Here is a 9,115-nt window from a genome sequence, read left to right as displayed (position 1 = left end):
TTTGTTATTTTTGTTTGTAACAATAAAATTAATATTAAATAAAATAAATAATCTATAAAAGTGTATTGCTCAATAAAAACAGAATGTTATGAACACAACTTTCACATGTACGTTTGTTTAAAGCGTCAATTAATATATGTATTTTATACTAATATATGTATTTTATATTAATATATGTATTTTATCAGAGAAAAGGTTGTTTCGTTGATTTAAAGAAATTTCGGTTAAATGACAAAATTTTTTTCATTTGTGAAAAAATTTCTTTAGAAATCAAAGCACTTCTTTAAGGATATCCAATGTAAAATCTCGGTCGCAATGCTTGATATGTATGCAACGAATAAACGATAAAACACTTTTGGATGTCTCCGGTGGATTTCACGATGAAGCTACTCGCGCCGCAGCCGCGTCCATTCGCCCGTGTCGGAAAATAAGTATCCACTTCGTATTACCGGGGATCCCCTGGGAATTGTAAAACGGAAGGCGGACTGCGCGATAATTCTGTAGGTGTCGAGAGAGGATTCCGTGCTCGCGGCAAAATGGCACGTTGGCCGAATGCCCATGTATATTCCTCAGCGCGAATCGACGTAGGTCGGATTGTCGTGAAAGAAAATATAAGTCACTTTTTCTTGCACGTGCTCTATACGCATTTCTCCACCAGATAAATTCTCTTTAATCAAGAAATTTATATATGGGATGATCCCGATAAATTCGGTTTTTCTTCAAAGACGGATGCTAACGTTATTCCGAGGATGAAAGATCAAGAAGAGAGACTAAGAAAAACTTGTAAAAAAGATTTGAAAAACGCGTGGCAATCTTTATAATATACAATTAAAATTTATTGTTTTATAATAACACATCTGTAGCAAGTCGATCGTATAAACCTATAAGGCTATACCTATAAGGTAAAAGCTATTAAATAGTGTCAAGGCGAGAATGAGGAATGATACTTTTAACATTTCATCTTTCCCCGGCCGGTCAATTTTTTTCTTTTTATCTTTTTTCTTTGCGAAACTCTGCTTTTGATCTTTCTACGCCGTGATGCGACCTCCGGGCATTGTTAAGTTTTCTGGCTCTCTCCCCATTTGCTCGTCAACTTCAGTGGAGGTGGTCAGCATCCCGAATGGTTTCTACTTTGTTTTCCGCGGCTAAACGTGTAGTGTCAAACGGCCCACCACCCGTCTTTACTCTTTTCGCGATCTAATTGCACCGCTCGGTTTATCTTGTTGTAATTGTTTCTAAATTCTATTTTCTTGTTTGTTTTGCTGGCTTAATACATTAGATATTGTCCTGTAAATTTAAACGACGGTAGACTACACCAAGAGCGTTAAAAAAATACGAGAGTTGAACATACATCATAATCAAATTGGATATATTTTACACTTCCAAAAATATACTTAAAATATACCAAAAATATACTTAAAAGGTATAACATTATAGATGCAAATTATTTAAATTTTTCTTATTCTTTCAATTTTTTCAATAATTACATTATAATGTCGATAATGTTATAATTCCTTTTCTTTCATTTTAACTTATATTTTACGCATGAACTGTGTCACACGTTATAATGTGAATTATCGATAAATTCAATTTATCGACGTCTCTGCTGTCAATCGTCTGCATGTAAATCGTAATGAAAGTGTTTTTTACGATATGGCTTATTTTAAAAATTGATGATATATATTTTAATCAAGACATGCTGATATTAATTAAAGAAAATGTGGAAAAATGAGAGAAATCCCTTAACAACGATGGTGTTTCAATTTATTCGTTTAATTGAAAAATCAACGATTTATGTATACTTTCATGAGCATGTTATTTTATTAGCATAAAACACGCGATGAAAAAATTTACATAGATATTTTTCGGAAATGACAGTATCATCATATGCGGACAAATTTCTCTCTCTTTCTCACGTTCACGTGATAATCTTATTAAAAATAAAATAGCCAAAATTTCTATGCATTTTTATTTTCATAAAACCTTTTATTTTTTTAGAAAAATGAAAAAAAGTATAATTAATCAATTTTTCTACTTAACGATTCCGTTATTATATCTGAATTAAAATCTCAGGGCAATTTTCTAGACGAGTAATTGAACGAGATGCGAAAAAATATCTGTTTACGTCAGTCGGCGATTGAAGTCTCGTCATCGATTGGCGCTCAAACTCGATACCCCGTTCTCTTTGCCTTTCACGTCACGTCGTGTTTAGAAGGGATGAAGAAACAAGAGACGATAGCACCTCTTCTCTCCTCTTCTTCTTCTCCTTGTCTTCTATATGTGTCTGGTGTGAGAAGACGATGGTAACATGTATTTTATTTTATAGAAATGGTCAACACAGTTCTATACGTTACTCTCTTCTGTAGCGAATGAAAAAGGGGTGTTGGTAGGGTTGTTAGGTTGATGGTTTTTCGAGCACCAACTCCGACAAGGAGCCAGCGTTCTCTCGAGCATCGTTATTCACAACTATTCCTGACTAGTCCGAGGGTGCGAGAATACAGGTTGGTCAGTCTCGAGCTACGAGTCGACGACTCTGTTCTATTATTCAACTGTTCTCGAAAAGATCGGATCCGTGATGGACAGATAGATGGAAAGAGGAAAAGAAGAGAAAGAGACAGAAAAAAATAGATTCCCGTGATTCTTTCGAGAAAGTCTTGAAGCCAGTGCTTCTTACTTTAGTGCTCGTCTTCCATTTTTCAATCCGCTTGTGTCCACGTGCGAACAAAGACGATTGAGAAATAATTCTGTTACTACGAAAAGTTTGTTCGTCGAATATCATCATTTAGTTTTTTCCCCTCGATTTGTCGTGAAAATATTTGATTAGATATTGTCGTTTAATAATCATAAGTGAAATCTAGACTGATAAAAGTAAATTAAATAAGAGAAATATTCCCATTTTCGATCGGAGCTGGATTTTGGTGCTTACGAGTAATAATGTCCATAATACAAATTTGTAAAAACATATTTTAGTTCTATAAATTGCGCGTCAATTCGATTTGTCAGACTTTGAAATGTAATCATAAATTGAAGCAGGAAATAACATTGCAAATTATGCGCAGTTTACAGAACTGAAAAACTGTATTTGCAAATTTGCATATAAACATTATTGTATAAGCATCAAAATCCGCTTCGATGGAAAACAGAAATATTTTTCTTATTTGTTATCTTTTAAGTTGAAAAAATAATAGGTATCGTTTACATTTCATTCCGTGCATCATCGGTATGTCGCGATTTTGCAAATGTTTTCTATAATCGTCGAATAAATCTCTCAGGGTTCTGAGAGCTTTCAGCTTCAGTTTGAGCAACAATGCAGTGACATGTCTCAATGTCTCTTACTCGATAGAGACTCGACCGAGAGACTCGGCCGCATGCCGAAGACAGCAATTTCGAATGTGTCGCGTGTTTTCAGTCACATATTTCAGTCAACGCGACAGCGAGCACGTAGCGTAAAATGCGTCACGGTCAGCGAGCGCCTCCACGAACGTCGCTGACGCCGTATACCCGTAGAGGGTGGTCGGTTAAGGGTAGAAGTGATATATACACGCGACCATTGCCACTGTACATTCCGTCGGAAGTTACATGGTTTCATGAAATACCGAGACCGTGAACACTCCTCCCTTTCTCCTTCTTCCCTCCCTCCCTCCCCTTTCCCTCCTCTCTTTTCTTTCTTTTCATTGTGTTTTTTTCTTCCTATCTTCCATTCGTACTCTTTTTATCTGTCTTAGCATCTCCACTTCTGTCTACTTTTCTATTCGTACTCCTTTTTCTGCTTCTCCCTTCTTGCCTCATGTATCGTTCTATTTTTCCCTTTTGCATCGTCCAGTGTATTTCCTCCTTCATTGTTCTTTCTTCGTTTGTTTCACGTCTAATATCATTTCTTCCTCCAGCTGGACGAGGATAATGTGACTTTTCCATGTGACTTTTGTTCCCGGCGCGATCTTTTCGTTTTCCAGCGCGTGACAGCCCATCTCGTCTTCTTGTTTCGCGAAGCGAAACAAGGTCCACGTGGATGGAATTTTATGTCGAGTACGTTCGTAAAAATGCGACGATGACAGTGAACTTGGATTATAGAAATCCTCGGTAACAGTTCTTTTTTTTCCTCTATGCATCGGAATAACTTCTAACGTTAACGAATCCGCGTTGGAACATGTTTTCAGCTGATCTGAATTTAACACGAAACAAGAGCAGTTTCGTTAATCGGTTCCCGACATGTCTCCGTGTTATCCCGTGAAATATTCGCGATAACGTTGCATGCTAAAGAGGGTCACGTTTATGTTAAAAGATCACATAATGCTAGGAGAGATCCAGTTTTCAGTTCAGCACTATGAATCTTAACAATACATCTCTTAAAATGTCGCTGTTTGTTCAGTATATTCGTCACTGAGTATTTTTTTGTTTTTCGCGCGAAATCGTACGTAGATTGATGTATAAAATGTACCGTTTCATTGATTCCGTAATCGAACAAACGAACGCATCGGTCGGCAGGATAAAGAGTTACGTCATCCGTGAACATTGTGTGATGTGACTAACAGACTTGAACAATTTTATAGTCGCAACATTATTATTAAAAGGAGGAAAATCAATAAGAGAGTTTTTTTGGTCCTCACAGGATTTTTAAAGAATAATTTTTATTTTATATTTTGTATTGTATGGTCATTAGAAATAATTAGATGAGAAAAACTCGATCTATAAAATCATAATTATTAATCTAGATAAACCACTAATTAATGTAAAATATTCCTTCATAATACTATTTTGCTATCATATAACATTTTAGATTGCAACATGTTCGTTTATTTTTTCAAATCTTGTAAGGGCTAAAATATCCCCTTTTGACTCTCCTCCTTTCTAGAGGATTTAAGAAATGTGTCCATCAGTTTAAGTTTCAGAATACAATAGGTACATTAAGCTTTAAGCCTTAAGGAATATATCAATCATAAATGAGAAAAACTCGACTATGATTGATCTTGAGAATTAAGATTTATTACACTTATTATGTTTTGAGAGTAAGCCTAAAGTCAATCAAATCCTAAAATCGTTTAATTTATTGATTCAGTAAGTACTTATTTACGATTCATCACGATTCATCACGATCACGATTCATGTGATACTCATTGACACACAACACTACTCTCCAAATCTCGTGGAGTGAAATCTCACTTGAAGAGATTGAAACTTTAGAAAAAAATGTCTTGAAAAAAGAGACTCCAAAGGAGTGAAATTTCAATTTCTTTTTTGAAGCATAATATCAGGGATGGAATCTCCAAAAGAGGAATTGAGATTTCATTTCTTCGGAGTGAATTTCATTCCTAAAGAGTAAATCTCATTTTATAAAAAGAGTGAAAATCTGCTACTCTTGAATATGAATGGTATTTTCATTCTTTTTTCAAAACAAGCTAAATTTTCAGTCTCTTCGAGTGAGATTTCACTCCACAGTGAAATTTAGAGAATATATATTATTACTCAATATTGCGCGCACATATATGTACAAATTTTCTAATTAATCTTTCGTATCTATAATTCTAAGCCTAATTGTAAGAACTCAACATTGTTCATGTAATCTCTATACTGAAAAAAATGTCTGGTTATGACCACTAAATATTAAGTGGAAGTAATTTCAATTAAATGTTGAGGTAATATAACTAAATATAATTTTATCTTTACAAATGTTTATTATTATTGTAGGTAATACTGTTTGGTAATATTTACTAAATATTTGTAAAGGTAAAGTTATGTTCTAGTTATGTTACCTCAACATTTGGTTGAAATTATTTTACTCAATATTTGATAACTAGACTCCTCTTTCAATGTGATTCAAATTGTTTTATACGTATAAAAATATTTAAATCAAAAATATTGTTACGAATCGACACCTTAGAAGCTGATAATTTAAGAAAAACTAATTTGTTTCCGTTTTTGGCATAAAATCTACCGGTTTGGACTGCATTATCGTTTATATTTTAATTATGAAAAAAGATTTTTAAATCTGTGTAAAGACAGATAGAAAAATACTTATTTGAGAAAATAATCAGTAAAACGACGACTTTAGGATTCCCTTAAGAATCGGAACATGCTACAAACTACCCTTTACGTTATGTTTGCCGCGCACGCTTGATACGCAAATCGAAATGGGATGAAACGCGTGAGCGGCGCGGCTTCCCATAGAATTTAATTTAATCTTTCTCATTCGGTCAGTGTCAGCGGATATCGGTGAGGCTAGCGCGCATCGATTGTTCGTTCAGTTTGATCAACGTCAGTTAATTCAGACGAATGGATCGATCGCGTGCGCGCGAGTCTGCACCCGCCGTGACAAGATCGTGAGGGGAGGTGCACGCGCGCCGTGCATACAGATTTTGCGAGGGTACTTGCATCGCGTTCGCGTGCAAGCTCGCCGGGCAAGCTCTTGCCACATTTGCATAACCGAAGTTTCCAGTTCCGTTCAACTAATCAATGCCGCCTCCCGCATTTTCAATTCTGTTCCCGTCCCCTGGATTTCTTCCTCGCGTTTTTTAAGGTTCTAAAATTTCGAGACCGGAGAGACGATTTCATTATCTTGCTGAAAAGCTACGTGATTCGCCGTTAATAGATGATCAGCCATTCACTAATATGCCGAACCTCGATCCGTCATCGGAGAGAAAAAAAAAACGTTATTAAGCTAAAATCCAAATTATTATCTGTAAAATTGTGCCTTAAAATATATACCTGCATCCTGTCTAGCGTATAATTTTACACGTAATATTTTGCGTATAAAATGTCTGTCGCACGCGACGATATGACATGCCCATAAATCTCGTCTTCTTTATCGCCGAAAGCGGTTTTAAGAATATATCGAGGCGTTCCGCGCAGTAAGTGTTATGCCGGGCTATTAAAAGTAACAGCGCTTTTGTAATAAAGATAATGGAGAACAAGAGCAGGTGAAGTCAGGGGAAGTACCAGCGCACCTAGGGTGGCGTTTCCCCTTCATCTGTTCTTTTTTTGCAAGATTAGAGCACGCAACGCCAAGAGGAGGTTGAAAGACCAGGGACGCGACTATCAGAGGTAGAGCATGCTTCGTACCGTTTGAAGATGCGCGTTTGATTATTGCGCGGTTTGTTTGCTTATATAAAACCATACAGATTACTCTACTATTCTTTCTGTAATACAAAATGTGGATCGTATACGAGTCATCCCTTATACACCGGCGCGCACAATATCGGATGAGGTTGATTGCATGCGTGCCTCGTGCTGGCATCGGCCGGTTTTACCACAGCGCGGATATCGTCGGCAAGCGCGTTCGAACGTCGTAATTGGAAAACTTCGGGATTATTTTCCGCCGGCCTTCTCTTCCTCCGGATGATTTAGCCGGATTAATAAGCGCGGTGTTATCGTTGTCCCGGATTTCTTTAACACTTTTATATCTCTGGAAGGCATGTTCATTTCGCACTTGGATCAGAACGTTTTATCGCTTGAGCACATGGGCCAATGACCTGTGGCCTAAAATTTATTTATTGGGGGGCTCAGATACTGTAAATGTATCTGATATTCTGTGAAAACTATATAATATGTTAATTACAATTTTACATTATCACTGAGAAACAAAAATGCTATTGATTCAATTAAAGTTTATATTACGGGCTGTCACTAACACAAGTAATTAATGCATGTATATTTTTATTGACATAAAAGTCTTGATTATTGAAATAATAATTTATGCCTTTATGTCAATAAAATATACATGAATTAATGACTTATGTTAGTGATAGCTCGTAATATAGACTTTAATTGAATCAACAGCATTTTTTTCTCAAGATATGGCTTGCTTTGTGCTCTCTCATGTTCACGAAGACAGTTACTTGCTATATTTATATGGTAGATAAAGAACAAACTTTTATATTTCTTGCCAGCGAGTATCTTACTTTGATAATAAGTAACCCTCTTTCCACGTAGCGTTCCGCGTACTTTTACTTACTTTCTTGTATGTGTGTTTTTTTATGTATTAATAAGGAGAATATATTAACAAGCAAAACTCCGATATCTTATATTAATCTTATACGAGGAAGTTAATGAACTTCCGAGAGTTTTATTTATCTGGAAGACGACTGGAAGAAGTTTAAATAGTTTATCGGTCGCTATTATTAGTGCAAGATTATGTTGCTCGCATGAACTTCATGAGCAGGATAATGTTAGGTTCGTAAATGATAATGTACAACCGACGCGTACGAGACCCTTTGAATTACTTCCAAGCGACTTACGAAGTAGTTTTTTTATTATTTTTTTAATGCGTATGTCGATTCGACCGTGTCCTTTTCTTATCGAGCGTGTTATGACACAGTTGAATTTGCATATAAGTTGGTTTTCAGGGTTTTCCTCGTAGACGAAATTGTGTCCTTTGTACGTGTTAGAACGATGGCTTACGGAAAATGGCTCGTTCGTACCATCGGCGAACCTTGATAATATCTTCTATAGCGTATTAATAGAATCGTCTCATGAGCAAAATTTTAATTGAGGTCTTAGTTACTCGCGACACATGTTTCGTATCTTCTTGTTAAACTTTATAGAAATTTTTAGTGAATCATAGAAAAAAATAGTAGAAAATTTAATAATGGATCACTGTTTATTTAAAATCGTTTGTTTCAAGTTCATCTCCTCATTTCATTAAAATCAATCTGCAATAAATTGTGATACGTTTACCATGGAAAATAATTGGAAGATTTCTCTGGTAAAATAAACACGCTATGCGTATTTATGTTACTAAGCGAGATTGCATAATGTAAGTGGATTAATTGTCAAATTAACTTGAGAAATTTCGAAGTTATGTTATACTTAAACTCCATGTGGCAACTTTAAGCTGGAACTTGTGGTAACGTAGACCGGTTATCCTTTAGGCAAAATTCATGTTATACATGATAAGTAGAATGAAGCGGAAACCGTTATACATATATTGCAGCATAAACTTGATAATCAGAGGCGTCAACTTAGAATGCCAATTATGCCAAGTGTGGAGTAACGAGTTGGCGAAGGGAGACAAAGGTGGACGGGCAAATAAAAAAAATAGAGTTTCGTGATTGCACGAAAACTGTTGCACATATATTTTTATTTTTTACATATATATTTGTTGTATATATTTTTCATATAT

The 9,115-nt window shown here is 35.6% G+C and overlaps 1 protein-coding gene across 2 annotated transcripts in view; it reads left to right on the top strand.

The window, feature by feature from the left end:
* The window catches only part of LOC108693860 (ATP-binding cassette sub-family G member 1-like), a 34,457-nt gene that overhangs the window by 24,698 nt on the left and 644 nt on the right, over nt 1-9,115 (top strand). The gene's annotated exons all lie outside the window — the stretch shown is intronic.

This window comes from Atta colombica, unplaced genomic scaffold (genome assembly GCF_001594045.1).
Source record: "Atta colombica isolate Treedump-2 unplaced genomic scaffold, Acol1.0 scaffold110, whole genome shotgun sequence".
Classification (NCBI taxonomy): domain Eukaryota; kingdom Metazoa; phylum Arthropoda; class Insecta; order Hymenoptera; family Formicidae; genus Atta; species Atta colombica.
This window is presented reverse-complemented; position numbering and strand designations above follow the sequence as displayed.